The sequence below is a fragment of the Aquarana catesbeiana genome, linkage group LG13 (assembly GCF_042186555.1).
Source record: "Aquarana catesbeiana isolate 2022-GZ linkage group LG13, ASM4218655v1, whole genome shotgun sequence".
NCBI lineage: Eukaryota > Metazoa > Chordata > Amphibia > Anura > Ranidae > Aquarana > Aquarana catesbeiana.
The window spans coordinates 33819481-33846055 of record NC_133336.1 but is presented as its reverse complement, the minus strand read 5'-3'; the positions used below and the strand labels follow the sequence as shown (position 1 = coordinate 33846055).

Sequence of the window (26575 nt, the reverse complement as noted above, 5' to 3'; positions counted from 1 at the left end):
TTCTGCTGGGAAATCTTGGCTCCTGACAACCATGTGGATGTTACTTGACATGTACCACCTAGCTAAACATTGTTACCGACCAAGTACACTCCTTTAATGGAAACAGTAGGATAATACACCCTGCCACCAGGGCCGTCTTTAATAGTGATTGGACCCCCCCCCCTCATATGCAATTTCGCTCTCCCCATGCTCTGAGACATACAATAAATAGCAGCCAGACTCAAAGTCTCAAAGATCAGTATTACAACAGTGATTTTTCATTCACTGTTGTAACACTTGGGTGGGCTCATGACACAATGCTCTGCACCACGATCCACCCTATTTTGAAGCCTATTAGAGCCTATGGCTCTAATCAGGTGCTTCAAAAAACACCCACGCCGATGTAATTCAGGCGCCTGGCATCCTGAAAGGGGCCAGATGCCTGAATAGGGGGTGGCCGCGGCGGCCATGGATAGATTTATGCTATGCATGAATCTATCCATTATTCATATAGGGGGTAAAGAAGATAGGGGTGGTGGCACCCGTGTGCCCCTAATGGACAGGCCACCACTGTCAGGCAGTTATTGCGATTGGTTGCCAGAGGTTACAGTGTATCATTACCACTCTCTGACTGGCTGCTAGAGGTTACAGCACACATTACGACTCACTGATTATTTGCTAGAGGTTACAGCACATGACTTCTTGTTGATTGGTTGCTAGAGATTACTGTACATCAATACTGCTCACTAATTGGTTGATAGAGGTTACTGGACATCCTTACCACTCACTAATTGGTTGCTAGAGGTTACTGCACATTATTACCGCTCACTAATTGGTTGCAAGAGGTTACAACACATCATCTCGCTGCCTGCACACCATTGACTGGGGAGGTGATGGGACCCGTCAATAGACAGAAAACTCCTAGGGATCCTAGGTCTCCCTGGAACAGTGGCAATGCTGGGGGAGTGGGGTTTGATCATTGTGGCAGTGTGGGGGGGGGGGGTGGGATTAGTTAGGAGGCAGTACACTGTGGCAAATTCTGAATCATGTAGAGCAAAGCTGGAAATCTTTGCCAAGTATACACAGGCGGTCTCTGAGTTACGAACATCCGAGTTGCGAACAACTCCTACCTACGAACGGTGGCAGCGTGACGTCACTGCTGGCAGCTTGCACTCCATGCTGCTCCCGGAAATCGCTGAGTAGCCATCTTGCAGAACGGGAGACATCCCACACTGCAGTACTACATGCAGTACTACATGTACTGCACGCCCCCACATACAGGACTGCATGCCCAGAAGCGCCCGGAACACCCCACATTGCACAGCCAGAAGCGCCTGGCTGCAGTTACGCTTAAAAAAGGTACTGTTCCGACTTACAAACAAATTTGACTTAAGAACAAACCTACAGTCCCTAGCTTGTTCGTAACTCGGCGGCTGCCTGTAGTGGGGTATTCTACACTGACCACCAATGTAATGGAGAATTTACAATGACTACCAATGTGAGCGGGGATTTACACTGACCACCAATATAAGGGGGAATTTGCATTGACCACCATGTAACAGGGGATTTTACATAACCCACCAATATAAAGAAGGATTTTTACACTGACACCAACGTAATAGGAGCCTTTACGCCACCACCAGTGTAAGGGGGAATATACAGTGACCTCAATGTAAGGGGGAATTTACACTGGCAAAAATTATCGAGGAGATTTCTACTGACCACCAATGTAAGGTGACACTTCTACACCGACCACCAATGTTAGGGGGGATTTACACTGACGAGCAATGTAAAGGGGGATTTACACTGACCACCAGTGTAAGGGCAATTCTGCGCTTACCACCAATGTAAAGGGAAATGTACACTGATCACCGATGTAATGGAGAATTTACACTGACAACCATTGTAATGGAGGATTTTACACCAACAATCAATACAGGGGAATTTCTACACTGGCCACCCACGTAAGGGGAGATTTGCACTAATTGGTAATTTACACTGAGCATTAATTTAAAGGGGGTTTCTACATGGACCACCAATGTAAGGGAGGATTTGAAACTGACCACAAATGCAAGTTAGGATTTTTTCACTGACTACCAATATAAAGAGGGATTTACACTGACCACTAATGTAATAGGAGCATTCACAGTAACCACCAATGTAATGAGAAGTTTTACACTGACCACCAATGTAACTGAGACATTTAGCCTGCGTTCATGTTTGTGTGTGTTGGGAACGCATGTAAAATCGCTTTCCTGACACCACAGAAACGTGCTGCCCTTTAGCAGATACACAGCTGTGCCATTAATTGTTAATAACACCCTCACGCATCTGCTGATATGTGCGTTTTTACATGCACCAAAATTTACGGTGCTGTGGCACCATGTGATTTTGAAAAAGGGTTAGGGACTTTTTTTTCCACATTTCTAGTGCATAGAGCAGCCCATTGAAATGAATGGGCTGCCCTACACGTGACCTACATCTTTATCCACCCTGTCAGTCCACCTTTGCATTCTAAAACCCCTACTAACCTCTGCACCCCAAACCTCCCCCATACTCCACTCCAACCCCCCCCCCCTTAACTCCACCTGCCTCCTCTGCTCATCTTTGCACCCGCCTTCCTTATCTCTATACATCCCCTACTTGCTCACCTGTGCACCCCAAACTGTAATTCCTTAACCACTTAAGGACCACCCTATGTACATTTACTGCGGCCCTCAAGCACAAAATCACGTACCTGTATGTGATTCCTTCTTCCGGGTCTTGGGAGCGGGTGCTCCGTTCTGCTAGTATGAAAGACAGAGATCTTGTGTTTCTGCTAAGCAGGAACAGGGATCTTTGTCTTTTTTCAGTTATGCTACCCCCACACAGTTAGAAAACACTCCCAGGGAACAAATTCGACCCTTTGATCGCCCCTGATGTTAACTCCTTCCCTGTCAGTGTCATTTATACAGTGACAGTGCTTTTTATTTTTTTTGGCACTGATCACTGTATTATTGTAACTGGTTCCCAAAAAGTGTCACTTAGTGTCAGATTTGTCCTCCACAATGTCGCAGTCCTGCTAAAAATCGCTGATTGCCGCCATTACTAGTAAAAACAATTAAAATAATAAAAAGTCCATAAATCTATCCCATAGTTTGTAAACGCTATACCTTTTGCGCAAACCAATCAATATACAGCAGAACCCAAATTGATGAAGAAATTTGATTTTTTTTTTACATTTTTTTAATTGGATATGTTTTATAGCAGAAAGTAAAAAATGTTTTTTCTTCAAAATTGTTGGTCTCTTTTTGTTTTTAGCACAAAAAATAAAAACCACAGAAGTGATCAAATACCATCAAAAGAAATTTCTATTTGTAGGAAAAAGGGACATCAATTTTATTTGTGTACAGTGTCGCACGACCGCGCAATTGTCAGTTAAAGCAACGCAGTGCCATAGCTCAAAAAATGTCAGGAATGGGGTAAAACCTTTCGGAGCTGAAGTGGTTAATGAGCACAGTTGCAGGCAGGCTTTTCAAACATGCCCCTTTTCCAGTGGGCAGCATTCAGCAGAAGTGATGGTGGATATGACCTTAGGGAGACATGATATACATGTGAAGAAAGCCTCTATTTACATATCAATGCCGCCTGTTTGTCAATATTTGCATATTAATGCTGATGCTATTTACATATCAAGGTGAGTCCTCTGTACACGGCAATAGGGCAAAGCTGGGCAGCATCAGTAACAGAAGTTCACACTGAAATATCGGACACATTGCCCTGCCTGCCACACTGCAAAAGATGGTTGAAGAATGGGTTGAGGAACAAAACAATGAGTTGGAGGTGTTGACTTGGCATTAAGTTCTCCAGATCCCAATCCAATCGAGCATGGGTGGGATGTACTAGAAAAGCAAGTCAGATCCAGTCAGATCTGCAAGTCAGATCTGCCAATTTGCAGGACTTAAAGGATCTGCTACTGACAGCTTGGTGCCACATACTGCAGCACACCTTCAGAGATCTAGTGGAGTCCATGCATTGATGGGTCAGGGCAGTTTTGGCAGCAAAAGGAGGACCTACTCAATATTTGGTGAGTGGCCATAAATTTATCGCTGATTGGTGTATGCATATATATTATATACTGTCAGTGGCGGCCCATAATACAGGGCGCAGGGGCTCTGCCCCCCTAATCCATGCGCCCAGCCCCCTAATCTATATGTGGGGCACTGGACGCATGGATTCCAATGTTTGTTTGTTTTTTTTAGAAGAACGTGATTAGAGCCTGAGGCTCTAATAGGCTTCATAAAAGGGCGGGCCCGGGGCGTAGATCAATGCACCCCAAGTCCACCCAGTTGTGTGACAATAGCAAATTAATATTCGCTATTGTCTTCCTGATTCTCCTCCCAGCCAATCAGCAAGTGGATCCTGAGACCCGTCATTCGATTAGCCAAGAGGAGAAGCTATCCTATTGGTGGCCGAGGAGAAGGAGATGCAGGGGAAGCCACCGTGGAGCAACAGGAGGAGGCGGTGCCGCCCGGAGGAAGCACTGCCCACGACCTAGATGGGGTAAGTGCAGGGCTGGTGACCTACCGCCCGGGAGGTAGCCTGTGACCCAGACATCCCAAGTCTCCCGCGAGTCGTGGAAGTCTCCCGCATTTGGCTGTTGGTTCACAGACACCCGCGAGTGCCGGGCGATCTCCAGGCTGGGCCTGTCACTCAGCCACAGCCAGTAGACAGAACAGCCAGAGAGGCCGAATAGAGTATGGCTGCGGCAGCCGCTAGGGCTACTCTGTCTTCTGTCTGTGGCTGAGTGACAGGCAGATGTGATGACGTCCCCGTCTGTGCGAGGTGGAGGACTGTAACAAAGTCCCGCCTCCTAGATAGATGGAACAACAATCCAATGATACATTGAATCAGTGTGACTTATCATAGGAGGCGGGATATTCAAATCCTTTTCAGAGCTCTGTGTAATCAGGCTTTATTTCATGGGCCCTGGTAAGGCTGTATTTCATGGGCCCTGGTAAGGCTGTATTCCATGAGCACTGGTAAGGCTGTATTCCATGGGCACTGGTAAGGCTGTATTCCATGGGCCCTGGTAAGGCTGTATTCCATGGGCACTGGTAGGGCTATATTCCATGGCCACTGGTAAGGCTTTACTTCATGGGCACTGGTATAGCTGCATTTAATTGGCATTTATCAGGCTGCATTTAATTGGCACTGGTAAGGCTGAATTTAATTGGCACTGTGTGTTTAATTGACACTGGTATAGCTGCATTTATTTGGCACTGATCAGGCTGCATTTATTTTTGCAGGTTGGGCTGTCTGGTGACCCGACCAACCGAGGGGGGGGGGGGGGGGGATTGGCCACGGGTGGACTGTTTGCCGCCCCCCAAAAAATATACCACCAGCCGCCACTGTATACTGTATATAATTCTGGTGCTCCGTATGTAGCTACACAGAAAACATGTGCAACACAGGAACCGTTTCAGAGGCTCTCAAGGTCATCTTCATTCTTTGCAATGTATAAAAAGCATTTATCAAACGGTAGGGAAGAACAAGGTTCCTATGATGCTGATATTCGAAGTGCCACCATGTGTACTGTGAGCTTAGCTATACATACATGCAAGGGATTATGTGCCCCAGTTATGGATTTTCCTATAGTAAATAGTGAAGGGCACAGAGCACAAAGCTGGGACATTATTTTACTCGGATATACGGGGAATTGCAGGTAATGAGGATAATAGAAGGATCTTTATCTCAGGAATACAGAGAGCTCCACATGGAGGGGTCAGCCCTCTGGTCTCTGTTGGAAGGGCGGAGGTCCTGCGTCTTACAAGGGTATCCAATGACATTTCATATTCCTGCCGAGCTCAGTGGGGCGCTTCGCTTTTCTCTAGGCAGCACATCACACAAAATCTGGGGAGGATGGAAAGAGGATCTGGCTGATTTCTAATAGGAGGAGGCCTGGCAGAGAGAATGCTGCATAAAACACCGCTGACAGCACTTAGAAGGGACATGCTGAGACATGTAGTTCCACAGCTGCTTGTGACCTGTTGCTGTTCACTGAGTTCAATGCTAAAGCAGCAATAAGATGATCTGTGCTGGGACTTGTGGTTCAGCCAGTATAAGATGCAGGGGCCAATTTTATAGAACCTAACAATGGCTTCTGATTGGCTTGTGTTCGTCGCACTGTTACTGACTGCATGTGCTGCAGAGAGCGATCTATTTATGGGGGGGAATACAAATTTCCTCTTTTTTTGTTTTTGTTTTTGTTTCTGTTTTACACCTTTCGCCTATTTATAAAAAGTCAGAGCTATTTGTTTTCCTGCATTTCACATATTTTTATTAACATGTCATTACTGCTACAATATCTATCCCAGAGTTTATAGGGTGGCCTTACAAGTCTCAGGCTGCATTCACACCTGAGCGTATCAATTTACTGGCGTTTTTATTTAAAGGAACACTAAAGGTATTTTTTTTTTTTTTTTTTAAATAACAAACATGTTATACTTACCTCCACTGTGCAGCTCGTTTTGCACAGAGTGGCCCCGAACCTGGTCTTCTGGGGTCCCTCGGCGGCTGTTTCAGCTTCTCCCCACAAGAACTAATCACCTTCATGCGAGCTCCCTCGCATGGTGGTGAGTTCTTGCGGGCACGCTCCTGTGATACAGCCGGCGGCCATAGCCGCTCACTGTATCACTCGGCCCCGCCCCCCGGCACGCCGTGTCATTGGATGTGATTGACAGCAGCGCGAGCCAATGGCTGCGCTGCTTTCAATCCATCCACTCTAGCCAATCAGCGGTCAGGCTGATCAACGAAGAGGATGTCGGGAGCGAGCGCGGGACTTTCGAGGGCTCAGGTAAGTAAAACGGGGGGGGCTGGGGGCGGCGGTATTGTCAGATGTTTTTTCACCTTAATGCATAGAATGCATTAAGGTGAAAACATTTTTACCTTTACAATCCCTTTAAGAATTTTGGAGCATTTTTTAAAAGAGTATTACAAGCGTTTTACAGCTTAAGGTGTTTTTGTTTAGCCAATAGAAAGCATTAGGGGAGGAAAGGGAGAGGAAATTAGGGGTGGAGAGCTGCTGTTTAAGCAGAAAACATACTCGTAAAACACTTGTAAAAAGCTCAAATCAGGCTATTCTATTTAAAGTGATACTAAAGTCTCTCTTTTTTTTTCCTTTAAAAATAACAAACATGTAATACTTACCTGCTCTGTGCAGTGGTTTTGCACAGAGCAGCCCAGATCCTCCTCTTCTCCACTCCTTCGCCGACTCTCTTGGCCCCTCCCTCCTGTCGCGTGCTCCCACAGCAAGCAGCTTTCAATTTGGGCACCAGAGCCGCGGCTCTGTGTGTCCATTCAGACCCCGCCCCCTCTCTCTCCTGATTGGCTAACTGACGTTGATTGACAGCAGCGGGAGCCAATGGTGCCGTTTCTGTGTCTGAGCCAATCAGGAAGGAGAGTCCCGGACGGCCGAGGCACTCGTGGACATCGCTGGATAGAGATGGGGCGCAGGTAAGGGGCTGAGGGGGGCTGCTGCACACTGAAGGTTTTTAATCTTAAAGTAGGATTCCAGCCACTATAATTTTTTTAAAAAAGTCAGCGGCTATAAACACTGTAGCTGCTGACTTTAAATAAGTAGACTTACCTGTCCTGGGTGCCCGTGATGTCGGCCGCCCGAGGCCAACCCCTCCCTCGGCTCCCGGGTCCTGGCCCCGCCATCCTAAGTAAGGGAAACAGGCAGTGGAGCCTTGCGGCTTCACTGCCAGTTTCCTACTGCGCACGCGCGAGTGGCGCGGCAATCTGTGAATGGCCCCGTGGTTTTCTGGGAACACACACAGTTCCCAGAAGGCAATGGGGCCTCTCAGCTAGGAGCAGAACACGCCGCGGAATAGGAAGAGGCAGATTAGGAAGACTGCCTAGCAACAAGGGTTCAGGTAAGTTTAAAAACATTTTTTTTTCAAATGTTTTTTTTTATTTTTTTTTTAAAGATTTTTCATGCTATTTTCTATTTTAGGGTGGCCTTCCACTTTAATGCATAAAATGCACCTTCTGCCTTTACAACCACTTGAAGTCTATGGGGCCAAAAACGCTTGCAATCTGCCAAAATGAAAGCTCATGTACTTTTTTGAGCAACAAGCGTTTTGCTTCAGGCAACATAATGCGCAGATGTGAACAGGGGCTATTGAAACGAATGGAATTTCACTTGTTGAGCATTTTAGAGTTAAAAGCTTCAAGCAGAAAAATCGCTCAGGTGTGAACAGGGCCTCGATAAATAAATTCCTGACACAATATACAGCAACAGTATCATTTTTTTTAGAAGAACCCTCCCCCCCTTCTTATTATTCAATACAATTTTATTGACATTTTGTGAAAGCTTGACAGAATCGTATGTAAAAAATATAGCAAGAGATTTTGTATATATACAGTGCCTTGAAAAAGTATTCATACCCCTTGAAATTTTCCACATTTTGTCATGGTACAACCAAAAGGTAAATGTATTTCCTGTCGCATCATGGCAGCATACACTTTGGGTTGTGACTCCGCCCCTCACAACCTGATAGGACCACATAGCTATAAGTTGTAAAGATGGCCCCCGCCCCAGTATTCTCTTATTTTTCCTCACCTGAGAAGGACTGAAGATGTCAGAAGCACCCCCTTACCGAACTCGCCCCAGCCAGGTTCTAGCCTCTCCTGGGTGGAAGTCCTTGCCTGTACAGCCTCTAAATGAGCTAGATGGAAGGAACCCCACTCTGGGGGTCTCAGGGGTATGTGCGGCTCCAGTATAAGCCTTAAACAGGCTTAGTTGTGTGCAGCGGTCTCCATCTGTCTTTCCATCTCTTGGTGCAGCTTGCTGGGCTCTGTGGTTCTCCTCTGTCTCTCCCCTGTGTCCTCGGATGTCTCAGCGCTTCCGCACATGCTCAGTAAACGTTTTTAGGGCGTCCTGGCACATTTGCCAGGTTCCAAGATGGCGCAGAGAGCGGCTCGGTGCTACTGCACATGTGCGGCTGGTGCATGACCCCGGCGGCCTGGACAGGAAGGTGGACACGGACCTTAAAAGGGCTTACGTTTTTGCAGGAGGCGCCTGCAGACCAGCAGTGGCTTTGGCCGCATTCGGGAAAGCTATTTCCGGGTGGTCTTTGAACACCGCGAAGCTCGTTGCTGAAGGCGCAGATCAGGACCAGATCGTTAAAGCCCTACAGGAACTCAGTCTCGCAGGAGACTTTGTGGCGGAAGCCTCTGTGGACACCATTAGGTCCGCTTCAAGGTCTATGCTAGCAACGGTAATGGCCAGGAGGGCGTTATGGCTTAAGCCCTGGTCGGCCGACCCGGCCTCAAAGTCCAACTGGTGCAGGATTCCATATGATGGAGTTAACCTCTTTGGTGCAAAGCTGGATACAGCAATATCCAAAGTGACAGGCGGGAAGTCTGGTCTTATTCCCTCAGACAGAAGGCCAAAACAACAAAGAGCGCCTCCCTTCAAGCGCAATCTCCCGGAGAGATACAGGGATGCAAAGTCCTATAGGCCTGGGAAGGAGTACAGGAGAACTTGGAAGAACCCTCAGACGTCCTTCCTCAAATTTCAGAAAACCAAAACGCCTGCTTCCAATGAACAGAAACCTTTTTGAAGGTACGTCCATCCAAACCAGCGGTAGTGGGTGCCAGGCTCACAAGATTCGGGTTGGTTTGGGCGGAATTGATAAAGAACCCATGGACAGTATCCACCATCCGGGTCGGACACAGGTGGTCGTTCAAGAACCGCCCCCCAAGGGGTCACTTCTGCGCAACCAGGCTTCCTCCTTCCAGGGAGAAAAGGTTGTCTTTGGTCCAGTACATCCAGGATCTGTTAAGGAAACAGGCAATAGTGGAAGTCGCCCCATCCCAAAGAGGTCAGGGTTTCTATTCCCCACTCTTTCTAGTACGAAAAAAGTCAGGGGACTTCCGTCCTGTTATGGACCTAAAGAAACTCAACCGGTCAATCCGGGTAGAAACATTCAGGATGGAAAGCCTCCAGTCGATCCTTCAAGCAATAAATCGGGGGGACTGGATGCTCTCGATCGATCTGCAAGACGCATACTTACATATCCCGATCCACTCAGAGTTCCAGAGATTCCTCCGCTTCACGATAAACAGCTGGCACTTCCAATTCCGAAGTCTTCCGTTCGGGGATCTCCACCGCACCCAGGACATTCACGAAGGTCCTATTGCCCGTGATAGCCCACTTGAGAGAGAGGAGATTGAGAGTCCACCATTACCTGGACGACATCCTGCTTCTCTCGAACAACAAGGAGTCTCTCATCCAGCATCGGGGAATCCTGGTCTCCACTTTACAGTCTCTAGGGTGGCTGATAAACCGGAAGAAGAGCAGTATTCATCCCACTCAGAGGATGGTCTTTCTAGGGGCCGAGCTGGACACGAGAGAGAACAAGGTGGAACTTCCAGAGGAGAAGATTTCCCCCCTGATTCAGAAAGTGAAGAAGGCCATCTTGGCTAGGAGATTACCAGCCAGAACATGCCTCAGTATCCTGGGCTCCTTGGCATCCACCATTCCGATGGTTCAGTGGGCGCAATGGAACTCGAGGCCTTTCCAGATTTCCTTCCGGCGCCAGTGGAATGGTGTTTCGATGTCGCAGTCGATTCACATCCCTCAAGAGGTGAAGCAGTCATTGCTGTGGTGGATACGGCCTCGCAACCTAGGAAGGTGCAAGCACATAATCACCCCTTACCAGGAGACGGTGACCTCAGATGCCAGTCTGCAGGGGTGGGGAGCCCACCATCAGCACTTTGCAGCCCAAGGCCGCTGGCCATTCAGGGCACAGGACACAGTGTCGAATGTGTTAGAAATGAGAGCAGCATTCCAAGCGCTCCTGTCCTTCGGCTCGCTTTTGAGAGGGAAACATGTTCTTCTAAGAATGGACAACAAGGTCGCGGTTGCCTATATCAACAGGCAGGGGGGCACCAGAAGCAGGTCCATGATGCAGGAGGTCCGTCCTGTTCTAGAGTGGGCACAACTGAACCTGTTAAGCTTAAGAGCAGTCTATGTTCCTGGAGTCCAGAATGTGCTGGCCGACTCGCTGAGCAGGAATTTCACCTCCAATCACGAGTGGTCTCTGAACCCACAGGCCTACGCCCTCATATCCAGGACTTGGGGTCCTCCAGAGATAGACCTGGCGGCAACCCCAGAGAATGCGAAATGTCAGAGATTTCTATCGAGAATACCATTCCCTTCGGCGGAGGGGACGGATTGTCTCCTGAACCCCTGGAATTTCCATCTAGGATACATCTTTCCTCCAACTCCACTCATAACGAGGTTTCTCCTGAGACTCAAGGAGTCATCGGCACTGGTGGTGGCAGTAATTCCCTTCTGGCCGAGGAGGCCATGGTTTACCACTCTGATACAGCTGAATACGGCAGATCCCCTGCCCCTTCCGTTGTCACCAGACCTACTCTCCCAGGGTCATCTTCTTCACCCAAACCCGGAGAAGCTACATTTGATGGCCTGGAGGCTGAAAGGGCTAGGTACCTAGAGCAAGGATGCTCCCAGAGAGTGGTGGATGCCCTACTCCAGGCCAGGAGACCTACCACGAATATTACTTACAGGCGAGTCTGGGAGAAGTTTACCGCCTTCGCTCAACAGCAAGGTTGGGACTCATCCTCACCATCGGTGTCACAGGTCCTGGAGTTCCTTCAACTAGGCCTAGAGAAGGGTCTTAGATCAAGTACTCTAAAGGTCCAAGTCTCGGCCTTGTCCGCCCTGACAGGAGTCAGATGGGCACAAGATCCCCTTGTGGTTCAGTTCCAACGGGCCTGTCTAAAGCTGAGACCTCCTAGGAAACCTTCCTTCCCAGTCTGGGACCTCTCAGTTGTACTGGAAGCTCTATCTAAGGAACCCTTCTTTCCGAATGAGAACATATCAGTATGGGATCTGACGCTAAAAGTCTCATTCCTGATAGCCATAACATCGGCTAAGCGGGTGTCAGAGATGCAGGCCTTAATGGTTAGTGATCCATATCTGGTAGTATTGCCAGACAGATTAGTCTTAAAACCTTCAGACCGGTTCATACCCAAGGTATCCTCATCCTTTCACTTCAACCAAGAGATTAACCTTCCGGCACTCACCACGGAACAGGGCGATCCTCACCCACTGGACGTCAAGGGTAATGTCCTGGAGTACCTCTCAGCTACCAGATCCATCAGGAAAACGGAAAGTCTCCTAATTATTCCGCATGGATTCAGGAGAGGTCAAGCGGCATCCTCACGCACCATTGCGTCATGGCTGGTGAAGACCATAAAAAAGGCCTATTCATTGAGCAGTCAGCAAGTACCTGAGGGCTTAAGGGCACATTCCACCAGGGCAGTGGCAACCTCCTGGGCGGCACATTGTAGAGTCTCGGTGGAGACAATTTGCAGAGCGGCTACCTGGTCTTCCAGGAACACCTTTATGACCCATTACAAAGTGGATTCCGCCTGTTTATCCACAGTGGATTTCGGAAGAGCCGTTATCCAGGCCAATTCTTCTGTTCTCTGATTAATAAACTTAGTTTGAATCCTCACCCAGTCTTTGCGAGTTACTCCCCAAAGTGTATGCTGCCATGATGCGACAGGAAAACGGAAAATTGTATATTCACCTTTCCGTAATTTTCCTTTCCTGTCGTATCTTCATGGCAGCATACAATTTCCCACCCGTCTAAGGTGATATATATACGGAGAATACTGGGGCGGGGGCTATCTTTACAACTTATAGCTATGTGGTCCTATCAGGTTGTGAGGGGCGGAGTCACAACCCAAAGTGTATGCTGCCATGAAGATACGACAGGAAAGGAAAATTACGGAAAGGTGAGTATACAATTTTCCGTTTTTATTGGGATTTCATGTGATAGACTAACACAAAGTGGCCCATAATTGTGAAGTGGAAGGAAAATGATAAATAGTTTTCATAATTTTTTACAAATAAATATGTGAAAAGTGTGGCGTGCTTTTGTATTCAGCCCCCTTTACTCTGATACCCCATAACTAAAAGCTAGTGGAACCAATTGCCTTCAGAGGTCACCTAATTAGTAAATTGAGTCCACCTGTGTATATTTTAATCTCTGTATAAATAAAGCTGTTCTGTGTAGCCCTCAGAGGTTTGTTAGGCTCGATTCACATCTATGCATGTTGCTTTTGAGCATTTCTGCAGTGTTTTTTGTGGTGCTTGCCGCGTTTTTGAACAGCGTTTTTACAGCGTTTTTGCGGCGTTTATGCAGCGTTTTGCATTTTTTTTTTTTTTACAGTTTTTTTTATACTGTATACAGTTTAAAAAAAAAAAAAAAAAAAGCCAAAAACACAAAACGCTGTAAAAACGCTGTACTTGCGTTTTTGATGCTGGTCCATTGAATTCTATTACATGCAAAACGCTGCATTTTGCATGAAGAAAAGTCCCTGACCCTTTCCAAAAACGCAGAGGCACAAAAATGCATTGAAGTGAACATGTTTCATAGGAACCCATGTTAAAAAATTCCCATGCATTTCTGCAAAATGCAAAATGCATCAAAACGGAAAATTGTATACTCACCTTTCCATAATTTTCCTTTCCTGTCGTATCTTCATGGCAGCATACACTTTGGGTTGTGACTCCGCCCCCACAACCTGATAGGACTACATAGCTATAAGTTGTAGAGATGGCCCCTGCCCAGTATTCTCCGTATATATATATCTCACCTTAGACGGGAGGGAGATTGTATGCTGCCATGAAGATACGACAGGAAAGGAAAATTACGGAAAGGTGAGTATACAATTTTCCGTTTCCCTGTCGCATCATGGCAGCATACACTTTGGGGAGTAACTCGCAAAGACTGGGTGGGAATTCAAACTAAGTTTATTAATCAAATAATAGAGGAATTGGCCTGGATAACGGATCTTCCGAAATCCACTGTGGATAAGCAGGCGGAATCCACCTTGTAATGAGACATGAAGGTGTTCCTGGAGGACCAGGTAGCCGCTCTGCAAATCGTCTCCGCCGAGACTCTACAATATGCCGCCCAGGAGGTTGCCACTGCCCTGGTGGAGTGTGCCCTTAAGCCCTCAGGTACTTGATGGTTACTCAGTGAGTAAGATCTCTTGATGGTCTTTACTAGCCATGAAGCGATGGTGCGTGAGGATGCCGCTTGACCTCTCCTGAAACCATGTGGGATAATTAGGAGGTTTTCCGACTTTCTGATGGATTTTGTTGCTGAGAGGTATTCTATAACGGTACCCTTAACATCTAGTGGATGAGGGTCTCCCTGATCCGTGCTGAGTGCTGGAAGATTAATCTCCTGGTTAAAATGGAAGGATGAGGACACCTTGGGGATGAATCGATCCGAAGGCCTTAGGACTAGCCTGTCTGGAAGAACAACCAAGTATGGTTCGCTAACCATTAGAGCTTGCATTTCTGACACTCGCTTCGCCGATGTTATGGCTATTAAAAATGAAACCTTCAGCGTTAGATCCCAGAGGGATATGCTCTGCATTGGAAAAAAGGGTTCCTTGGATAATGACTCTAGAACAATTGAGAGATCCCAGACCGGGAATGACGGTTTTCTGGGGGGCCTCAGCTTTAGACAGGCCCTCTGAAACTGAACCACCAGAGGCTCTTGCGCCCATTTAACTCCTGTCAAGGCGGACAGGGCCGATACCTGGACCTTCAGGGTGCTTGACCTAAGGCCTTTCTCTAGGCCTGATTGAAGGAACTCCAAGATGTGAGACACCGACGGGGAGGACGAGTCCCAACCTTGCTGGTGGGAGAAGGAGACAAATTTTTCCCAAACTCTTCTGTACGTGATGTTGGTAGTAGGCTTTCTGGCCTGGAGTAAGGTATCCACCACCTTCTGGGAACAGCCCTGCTCTAGGTACCTAGCCCTTTCAGTCTCCAGGCCATCAAGTGTAGCTTCCCCGGGTTCGGGTGAAGAAGATGTCCCTGGGAGAGTAGGTCTGTCGTCAATGGGAGAGGCAGAGGCTCTGCCGTGTTCAGCTGCATGAGGGTAGTAAACCATGGCCTCCTCGGCCAGAAAGGGATCACTGCTACCACCAATGCTGTTGACTTCTTGAGCCTCAGGAGGAATCTCGCTATGAGAGGCGTCGGGGGGAAAATGTACCCCAGGTGAAAGTTCCAGGGGTGTTGGAGGCAGTCCGTCCCCTCTGCCGAAGGAAACGGTGTCCTTGATAGGAATCTCTGACACTTTGTGTTCTCCGGAGTTGCTGCTAGGTCTATCTCTGGAGGACCCCAGGTTCGGGATATGAGAGCATAGGCTTGTGGACTCAGAGACCATTCGTTGTTGGAGTGGAAATTTCTGCTTAGTGAGTCGGCTAAGGTGTTCTGGACTCCCGGGACATAAACCGCCCTTAGGTCCAGTAGATTCAGCTGCGCCCATTCCAGAACAGGACGGACCTCCTGTAACATGGACCTGCTTCTGGTGCCCCCCTGCCTGTTGATGTAGGCAACGGCCACCTTGTTGTCCATCCTCAGGAGGACGTGCTTCCTCCTCAAGTGAGAACTGAAGGCCAGGAGAGCCTGGAACGCTGCTCTCATCTCCAGAACGTTCGACACTGTATCCTGTGCCCTGAAAGGCCAACGACCCTGAGCCGCAAGGTCCTGGTAGTGGGCTCCCCATCCCTGTAGACTGGCATCTGAGGTCACGGTTTCTTGATAGGGAGTGACTATATGCCTGCATCTTCTCAAGTTGTGAGGACGTACCCACCACATCAACGATTGCTTTACCTCCTGAGAGATGAGGATTGGTTGGGACATTGATGTGCCCTTCCACTGACGTAGGAAGGAGATCTGAAGAGGCCTCGAGTTCCATTGCGCCCATTGGACCATTGGAATGGTGGAAGCTAGGGAGCCCAGGATACTGAGACAGGTCCTGGCCGGGAGCAATGTAGTGGAGATTGCCCTTTTCACCTTTTGAATTAGAGGAGGGATTTTTTCCCCCGGAAGTTCCACCGTATTCTCCCTTGTGTCCAATTCGGCCCCCAGAAAGACCATTCTCTGTGTGGGATGGATGTTGCTCTTCTTCCAATTTATCAGCCACCCTAGGGACTGTAATGTGGAGACCAGGATTTCCCTGTGAAGGACAAGAGAGTCCTGGCTGTCTGAGAGAAGTAGGATGTCGTCCAGGTAATGGTGGACCCTCAGCCCGTTTTCTCTCAGGTGGGCTATTACAGGTAATAGGACTTTTGTAAACGTCCTGGGTGCGGTAGAGATCCCGAACGGAAGGCTTCGGAATTGGAAGTGCCGATGATTTAGGGTAAACCGGAGAAATTTTTGGAACTCGGAATGGATAGGGATATGCAAATACGCGTCCTGGAGGTCGATTGACAGCATCCAATCTCCCAAGTTTATTGCTTGGAGGATTGATTGAAGGCTTTCCATCTTGAATGTTTCTAACCGTATCGACCGGTTGAGGTTTTTTAGGTCCAAGACTGGACGAAGGTCCCCTGATTTCTTTTTCACTAAGAAAAGTGGGGAGTAGAAACCTTTGCCTCTTTGGGATGGCGGAACCTCCACTATTGCTTGTTTCTGGAGCAACTCTTGGATATACTGGACTAGGGATAGTCTTTTCTCTTGAGAAGGAGGAAGTCTGGTTGAGCAGAATTGGTCTCTTGGAGGACGACCTCTGAATGCCCACCTGTGACCGAAATGAATGGTGGACACCGTCCATGGGTCTTTTATCATTCCCGCCCAGACCAACTTGAACTTTGTGAGTCTGGCCCCCACTACCGCTGGTTGGGCGGGCGAACCTTCAAAAGGACTTCTGGTCATTGGAGGCAGGGGTCTTGGGTTTCTGGAACTTAGGGAAGGACGTCTGGGGGTTCTTCCAGCTCCTTCTGTATTCCTTCCCGGGTCTATAGGATTTCGCATCCCTATATCTTTCCGGAAGGTTACGTTTAAAGGGAGGTGGCCTTTGTTGTTTCGGCCTCCTGTCCGATGGTATGAGACCCGACTTCCCGCCTGTTACTTTAGAGATTGCGGTATCCAGCTTTGCTCCAAAGAGGTTCACCCCATCATACGGAATCCTGCACCAGTTTGACTTCGAGGCGGGGTCAGCCGACCATTACAGAGGCTAACATAGACCTTGAGGTGGATCTGATAGTATCTACGGAAGCCTCCGCCACGAAATCTCCCGCAAGGCTAAGTTCTTGTAAGGCCTTAGTGATCTGTTCTTGATCTGCGCCCTCAGTGACGAGCCTCGATGTAGCTGAGGACCAGCTGGAGATAGCTTTCCCAACCGCCGCTAATGCCACCGCTGGCCTGCAGGCGCCTCCTGCGAACAGGTAAGCTCTCTTAAGGTCTGTATCCACCTTCCTGTCAAGCACGTCTCTGAACGTTACTGCATCTTCAATGGGGAGCGTCACGTGCCTGGCTAGACGCATCAAAGATGCATCCACTACTGGAGGAGAAAGTAAAGGAGATACTTTGGGTTCCTTGAGAGGGTACAGTTTGGTAAGTCTGTTGGACAGACTGAACTTCTTTTCCGGATTCTGCCACTCCTCCTTAATGAGCTCCTCTAACTCGTCGATGAATGGGAAAGCCTCCGGAACCTTCTTGAGGGGCTGTGTCTCCTCAAGCTCCTCCCAGTTAATCGCTTCCTTAACCGATCTGATGAACGGTTCTATGAGCGCAAAATCAAAGCCAGCTGAAGCTTCCGGCTCTTCATCATCCGACGGTAGTTCTTGCTCTCTTGATGCACTGGGAATGGTGGGTGAGGTGCTATAGGCCGTAAACTCCACATCAGGAGTCGAGACCTGGGGAGTAGAGACTCCAGTGGGTTCTATGGAATCCGGCTCTTTCTCCCTGGTGGCTTCATCTATGCACTTGCGGCAGGCTAGTTTGTCTGGGAGGGCCGTGGCCCCACATACCCAGCAAGCGTTCCCGGCTGGGCGGGAAGGGTGCGTAGAGGATTGGTGTCCTCGTGCAGGGGATCTTCTGCGGTAGGAACGGCTATGCCTTGAGTGGGATCGACTCCGTCTGCGACTCCCCTTGCGGCCTGAGCGGCTTCTTCCGCGTGAGCGGATGCGTCTATGGCCGGAGCGGCTTCTCCTGTGCGAAGATTCTCTTCGTCCTGATTTAGATGATCTTGCGGACCTGACAGGGCTGACCAATTAGGTAGCATTAGTACGGTCCTGCTCTCTTTTTCAATCTTCTCTACTTACCGCTGGAATCCCCCCCCCTTACCTATTAGGCTGGTGGTGATCTGCTGGGGCAGCGGCCTCCATAGGAGAGGAAGGTGAATACCTGAGAAAGGTATAGGAAGGTAAGAACATGCAACCAGGTCCCACAAAACAGTGCATAAGTATTAGACACTTACCCAGAGAGAGAGGGAGCTTTAGGAATGCAGAAGTTCAAAATACAGCAGTCAGAAGTCTTCCAGGAAGCAAGGAGAGCTCAGAAATGACAAACAGGGCTTTTAAATTTGCCGCCATGGCCGCCGAGGTCACGACCCGCTCGCGCATGCGCAGTAGCGGCGCGAGGCGCCCGGCGCCATCTTGGAAACTGGCAAAATCGAAAGGACGCCCTGACGGCGCGCACCGCGCATGCGCGGAAGCGCCGAGACGCCCGGGAAGCCTGTAGGGAGGCACAGAGGGACCACAGAGCCCAGCAAAGAGGGAGAAAGACACAAAGTGAAAAAAGGAGGCATGGCGACCGCTGCACAACAACTAAGCCTGTTTAAGGCTTATACTAGACCGCAACATACCCCCGAGATCACCAGAGCGGGGCTCCTTCCATCTAGCTCGTTTAGAGGCTGTACAGGTAAGGACTTCCACCCAGGAGAGGCTAGAACCTGGCTGGGGCGAATTCGGTAAGGGGGTGCTTCTGATATGTTCAGTCCTTCAGGTGAGGAAAAATAAGAGAATACTGGGCAGGGGCCATCTCTACAACTTATAGCTATGTAGTCCTATCAGGTTGTGGGGGCGGAGTCACAACCCAAAGTGTATGCTGCCATGATGCGACAGGAAAAAACGCTTTCGTGTGAATGGAGCCTTAGAGAATCTTAGTGAACAAACAGCATCATGAAGGCCAAGGAACACACCAAACAGGTCAGGGATAAAGTTGTGGAGAAGTTTAAAGCAGGGTTAGGTTACAAAAAAAATCCCAAGCTTTGAACATCTCACGGAGCTCTGTTCAATCCATCATCCAAAAGTATGGCACAACTGCAAACTTATCAAGACATGGCCGTCCACCTAAACTGACAGGCCAGGCAAGGAGAACATCAGAGAAGCAGCCAAGAGGCCCATGGTAGCTCTGGAGGAGCTACAAAGATCCACAGATCAGGTGGAAGAATCTGTTTACAGGACAACTATTAGTCGTGCAAATCTGGCCTTCATGGAAGAGTGACAAGAAGAAAGCTATTGTTGAAAGAAAGTCATAAGAAGTCATAATTATTCCCTTCCCATGAGCGTATAACCAGACAAACTGACCAGTATTTTAGTACAACATGGCCAATGCGAGGATGGGAGGCCTTTAAAGCATGCATCAGAGGCACCTTTATAACTGAAATTACTGCTGCCAAATGTAAATCTTCCCTTCTCATTGAACAGGTGGAGAGCCAGGAATGGCAGCTGGAGTTATTATATGTACTGGACCCTTCTGATTCCGCAAGGGAGGCATGGATCGGCACAGGACTCTCTTGACCATTTTGAGATCGGAAACGTTTCTTTACAAAAATGGCATTTTATGAAGAGGGGAAGAAAACGGGCCGCCTATTGGCAAAAATTGCTAGATCACAACAATCCTCTCTGGCTTTTGGAGCCATTCGCTCCGCCAATGGACGGGTGGCTAGTGCCCCGGACCAAATTGTCACCGAACTAGCTTCCTTTTATTCTGAATTTTACAGCTCCCAAAACAATTACTCCACTGAGGCATTGACAAGCTACCTTGAAGGTATATCCCTGCCCGCTTTCTCCTGTCTCCTGAGGCATAGTTGGCCCTGGATGCTCTGATTACCCTAGACGAGCTTCAGAGGGCAGCCTGTTCTTTCTCCATATGTAAGGCTCTGGGGAACGATGGTCTCCCTATGGAGGTTTAGACCACATATGGGGAGACCATTTTGCCCAAGCTGCTTAAAGTCTTTAATACCTCCGTAAAGACGGGCTGTTTGCCAGCCTTAATGTCCCAGGCAGATGTTATATTACTACTTAAACCCGGAAAGGGCCCCCTAGATCCAAGCTCGTGCAGACCCATTTCCTTGTTGCAGTGCGATGTGAAGATCCTAGCTAAGGTATTGGCTCTGTGGGTGAACTAATTTATCCTATCTATTGTACACTCTGACCAAGCGGGGTTCATGCCGCAAAAGTCCACGGCCACTAATCTTAAGTGGTTGTTCCTGAATATGCAGACGCAGGCAGGCAGGCAATGTGGGGCAGAGGGCACTCCTTTTACTTGATGATATTAAAGCATTTGATAGTGTAAGTTGGCAGTACCTTTGGGCTGTAGTGTCTAAATTTGGTTTTGGGGCTCGCTTTTTGGGCAGGGGAACCAGGAAAGTTTGCCCCTTGTCACCCCTGCTCCTCGCTATAGCAATCAAACCTTTGGCTGGCTTGGCGCATGCTGATCCGCTCATCACCGAGTTTAAATACAGCAAGCTGCATGAGAAAATCATGCTCTGCGCTGATGACATGTTACTGTTCCTGGGAGACACATCTCTCCATAACCCAGGGTTATGTGAATGAGCTCGGATTTTGGACAGTACTCTGGACTCACTCAAATGATGGATGACGCGCCTGGACAGTCAGTATCACTACCTGGCTCTATCCCGTTTAAGTATTTGGGCATTCTGGTTTCCCCCATACTCAGAGATTACTCCTGTCTTAATGTGCAACCCCTGATGACACGTTTTCGAGTCAAAATTAATATTTGGAACAAACTTTAAATGTCCCTGGCCGGGAAAACAAACTTGATTAAAATTATACTTATGCCCCAGCTATATGTCCTTCGCAACTTCCCAGTGGTTATCCCTCTGAAAATATTTTGGGTGATTAATTCCCTTTTTAGGCTACTATTATGGGGTGCCCATTCCCCTAGGATCAAATTAGAGCAGCTGCAGTTTCATAAAGATGGAGCGTGTCTGGCACTTCCAAACCCCTGGACCTATTATGTAGCCGCCCAAATTCAACATTTAGTAGGCTCCATGTCCCCTATTCCTGAAAGCTCCTCTGCTCTCCTCTTGCTTACTGGCACTGGCGCAGAGTCTATTCTGGAGGGCCTAGAGGCACAGCTGTTCCAGAAACCCAATAAGCTAATGCCCACGTATGTACTACTTCAGAAAATATGGAACAAATCTAAACAACTGCAACTGGTGACAGGCTATACTATATAAAGTCCGATATGGTGCAATAGAACCTATATTGAGCTGGTTAAAATCCAGCAGGGGCCTAGATGGCGGGCCTCGGGGGTAAAATTAATATCACAGATCTTTCAGAATGGGAGGTTACTGTCGTTTCCAGATGTCCAAATTAAATTTAACCTACCCTCATGCATGCAATATTATTACCTACAGTTTTTCATCTACCGTATATATACTCGAGTATAAGTTGACCCAAATATAAGCCGAGGCACCGAATTTCACCACAAAAAACTAGGAAAACTTATTGACTCGAGTATAGGCCTAGGGTGAGAAATGAGCAGCTACTGTAAGTGGAAAAGAGGGTCAACAATGCCCATTTGCAGCCTCATTGTGCCCATTTGCATCCATAGGTCCCCCGAACTTCAACCTCGGTAGTTAAGGGTTCCTAGATGCCCCCTAGCTGCAGCCAAAATTTGGGGTCTCTGGTCCCGAAATGACATTGCTGCAGATGGACACAGTTGACCGACTTTGGGTCCCCGTATCTCGGGGCCACTTGGTGCTAGGAACCCCAAATTTGGTGTGCAAACCCAGTGGAACTAGCATTACAACATATCCAAAGCTGGCCCCCAAAGTCGGTTCAGAAAATGTCAAGCACTTTTCTGCAGCAGAGAATGACATTTTCTGAACCAATTTTGGGGCCCCATATCTCGGGGCCACTTGGTGCTAGGAACCCCAGCTTTGTTGTAGTGCTAGTTCCACTGGGTTTGTATATCAAATTTGGGGTTCCTAGCACCAAGTGGCCCTGAGATACGGAGCCCAAAAGTCGGTTCGGAAAATGTCAAACACTTTTCCGCAGCAGAGAATGACATTTTCTGAACTGACTTTGGGGCCCCATATCTCGGGGCCACTTGATGCTAGGAACCCCAAAGTCAGTTCGGAAAAATTTCATTCTTTGCACCAGAAAAGTGCTTGACTCGAGTATAAGCCGAGGGGGGTACTTTCAGCACAAAAAAATGTGCTGAAAAACTCGGCTTATACTTGAGTATATACGGTACTTTAGACTGTGTCCGAAACAAAGGGTTTTATCTTCTAATGTTACAACATGCTCATGATGGAATACCTGAAGGCTCACCCTACTAGGGCGATATCTCATTGGGAGGAGGATGTGGGCGCATTAATGGGTTATCCGTGGGATGAGGACTTTCAGTTGGTCAATATATGCTCTCTCAATGTATCTCAGAAGGTATCACAACTGTACATTCTACTTAGAGTACACTATACCCCAGTAAAACTTTATCGGATGGGCAGGCTACCTGACTCGCTATGTGGTAAATGCAGGCGAATGTCAGAGGATCTCATCCATCTGTTACTGGAGCAAGGTACTTTCTATGCTGAATGGAATTTTCCCGGTGTCTGTGCCCTTGAATCCTATCCATTGTTTGCTAGGTATTCTGGAAGAGGTCATCCCAGATAAGATGCATTTTCTAGGGCCTTATTTCAGGCCAGAAAGGTAATTCTCCTTGGCTGGAAGTCTGTGTCCTCCCCCTCAGTCAAAACATGGGTGACCCAAATGGGTGGTGCACTTTTCCTGGAGAGATATATTTAGCAACACAGGGGCTTAATACATTTGAGAAATTGTGGTCTCCATGGCTCAACACCCCTGGGATATCTCCCAGGGAGCTAAGGTGTTCTAGAGCAGGGATATGCAATTAGTGGACCTCCAGCTGTTGCAAAACTACAAGTCCCATCATGCCTCTGCCTCTGGGTGTCATGCTAGTGGCTGTCAGTCTTGCTATGCCTCATGGGACTTGTAGTTCTGCAACAGCTGGAGGTCCACTAATTGCATATCCCTGTTCTAGAGGATGAAAGAGGTTCTGGAGAAAACCTGAAGGTGAATATGGGGGAGATGACAAGAGAGCTATAGAGCAGGAGATCTTGGGACAGAAACTGGAGTAGCCTCTCCAGAGGGTGGGAGAGGTTCTGGAGAAGTCTTTGAGGTGAGCAAGGGAGCCAGATAGCAGGAAGTCTTTGGGCAGAAATTGGAGTAGGGTGTTTAAGAGGATGGAAGAAACTCTGGAGAAGTCCTGGAGAAGAGTATAGGAGGAGGTGACGAGGGAGTTTGAGAATGGGTTTTCCAAATGATGGGATAGGCTCTGGAGAAGTCCCAGAGGTGAGCATAGGAGGAGGTAATGAGGGAACTAGACAGCAGGGAGTCTTGGGACAGGTATTGGAGTAGGAAGTTTAAGAGGATGGGAGAAGCACTGGAGAAGTCCTTTGTGGTAATCCTGGGAGGAGATGACAAGGGAGCTAGAAAGCATGTAGTCTTGAAAGGATCCAAGAGGATGGTTTGGTTAAGATAATGTTGGTGATGTAGCTGGGGACAGAGTTGTGGATGGCTTTGTATGTTGTTGCTATTATTTTAAACTTTATTTATTGGGCAGTGGACACAGACTGGTTCTATGTAATATTGGTGTGAGGTCTCCCCGGGTATGGCCACCTTTGCTACTGTGTTTTGGTCTTGAATGCTGAAAGCTGTTGTTCCAATGTATTAATACTTCATCTGTCCGCTCTACCAGAACGTGTCCTGGTCTTCTACGGGTGTCATTCTAACTTGCTCTCCTCCCTACCTCGCCCCATCTGAACTTCACTCGCTGGGTTTCCATCCTACAACATCAGCAGCTGTTTTGTTTGGTGGACCTGAGGTCAAAGCAGGTATTAAGCTGCTGATATTGTACACCGAGACACGAGAAGCAGCTATTATCCGGATAATCTCTCCATCAACCACTCGCGCACACATAGAGATTAGCGAGAATACGAGCAGCGGCCCAGCTGAGCGGACTTCTGTACACACAGCGCTTTTAGCAGCAATTATGTCGGGACAAAATAACAGTCGTGTTTTTACGCAGCGTACAAGATGCGGGTTTCTGTTTCCGTAATTACACAGCCTGGTTTTCACACTCAGCTTGTTTTGACACGTTAGTACATAACATCTGTAGAGAGGAGCTGGAACAGATCGCCTGGCAGCGAAGCGTAACACAGCTGCCAAATGGTCTACGTTCCGCAGGCTGGCCGGTGATGCCACGAATGCCAACCCTGGAATTCCAGCCACAACACCAGAGGGATCCAACGTAGGCGGTCCATACGACAACGAGCGAATGACATTCCTAAAAAATGATCCTTCCATAAATGGGAACACTCTTCTCTGCTGGGAAAAGTCGAATGTGTAAAACATGTGGTGACAATGAATGATGAAATCAGAAGAATCTACGGTCTACAGGAGAAACATATATGTATTGTGCAAAAGAAAAATGGCAGAAAAATTCCAGTCAACTGGAAAATGATTACCTCACATCTTTTACAGGTTCACCATATCTGTACAATCTGACCATACAATTTTTGTACAACCAACTTAAAGTGATTGTAAAGGTAAAATTAAAAAAAAAAAAAAAAAAAGATAACAAACATATCATACTTACCTCCACTGTGCAGCTCGTTTTGCACAGAGTGGTCCCCGAACCTGCTCTTCTGGGGTCCCCCGGTGGCTCTCGCGGCTCCTCCTCACATCTGATAACCCCCTTGGAGAAGCGCTTCCCCGAAGGGGTTACCTTGTGGACGCGCTCCCGAGTCCAGCATTCGGCGTCCATAGAGGCCGAATGCAGGACTCAGCCCCGGCGCTCGCGTCATTGGATTTGATTGACAGCAGCGGGAGCCAATGGCGGCGCTGCTATCAATCTATCCAATCAAGAGCCAAGAACCCCGGGCAGAGAGACAGCGCGTCCCCGTGGGTCAAGTTCGTGGGTTCTGCTAAGTAAAACAGGGGGGGGGGGGGCTGGGGGGCCGGTCACTGACAGATGTTTTTTCACCTTAATGTATGCATTAAGGTGAAAAAACATGAAGGTTTACAACCCCTTTAAAACAGTATTAAGCCCCAAACCAAAAATGAATTATATTGCACCTTAACAATCATTAGCTGTGGTAGTTGCATTTCTTTTCTTTTCTTTGGCTTTACAGTATTCCCTCTGTTTTTACCCAGTGGTCTGGCCAGTTACACCCCTCCTGTATTACTAAGGCACACCTCTGGAGGAATGAGAACAGGAGGCAAGGAGGCACAGCAAAAAGACAGACTTGCTGGCTGAATTACCAGATAAAAATAATAGAAAAAAGCTTTTGGATTTAAAATCGCTTTAAAGTGCTTTGAGGAATGCTTCTTAGCCGTAACGCGTCAGCGTAGCCTGTACCTGTATACCCATGTAACCAAATAAAGGACTTTTATTCAAGAGCATCCATTTTCTGATTCAAAAATTGCTTTAAAGTGGTTGTAATTCTTGCAATCCACTTTTTACTACAGGCAAGCCTATAATAAGGCTTACCTGTGGCTACCCAGGATATCTCCTAAACCTGCACGGTTTAGGAGACATCCCCTGTATCAGCATGTGCCGACGTTATCGGCACATGTGCACGTTTGTGCCCTTGCTTAAGCTGACGTGCCGTTACCAGCGGCTTCTGTGCACATGGGCGGGAGTGACGTCATTGCGGCTCCAGCCAATCACAGTGCCAGAACCTGCGATACCCGGAAATAGTGTACGGGAACTGCTGCGGGGGTTTGGATCTAAGGTGAGTATTTCATAATGAGCTAGTATGCTACGCATACTAGCTCATTATGCCTTTGTCTTGCAGGTTTTTCTTTTTAGTGGAGTGGGCTTAAAACCACTTTAAGATCTACCAAAACTATATGAAATGAGGACCTACCTATTAGATCCAATGAATTTGTATCCAATCTGGCATGCCCTTGCACTACATAATTGTTTGTAGATCTAAAGTTGGCTATACACTATACAATCTGATTGTACAATCTTTGTACAATCCTCTGTAGCACTCTTCTGAGGGGGGGGGTTATAAGAAATGGCCCTCCCTAAGCAGATCACCTCTGCGTTTTTTATTTTGCGTTATAAACTATGGAAAATTTTTATTCATTTGTATTTATTTAATTTTTTTTCACTAGTAATGGCGGCAATCAGGGACTTATAGCGGGACTGTGATATTGAGGCAGACATTCTGACACTTTTTTAGGATCAGTGACACTAATACAGCGATCAGTGCTAAAAATATGCACTGACACTGCCTGGGAAGGGGTTAACATCAGGGGAAATCAAGGGTTAAAGCGTTAGTAAACTGCTGGGTGTTTTTTTTTTTTACTGAACTGCTGAACTTTTTTTTTTTACTGACTGCTAGTATGCATCACATACTAGCACATTATGTGAAACTTATCGGAAAACGAAGCCTTCCAGTAGTGCGCTGACAGGTGCTCCCAT

General features: G+C 47.8%; 1 protein-coding gene across 1 annotated transcript in view; it reads right to left on the bottom strand.

The window, feature by feature from the left end:
* Window positions 1-26575, bottom strand: part of TSHR (thyroid stimulating hormone receptor) — a 164348-nt gene that overhangs the window by 12218 nt on the left and 125555 nt on the right. The gene's annotated exons all lie outside the window — the stretch shown is intronic.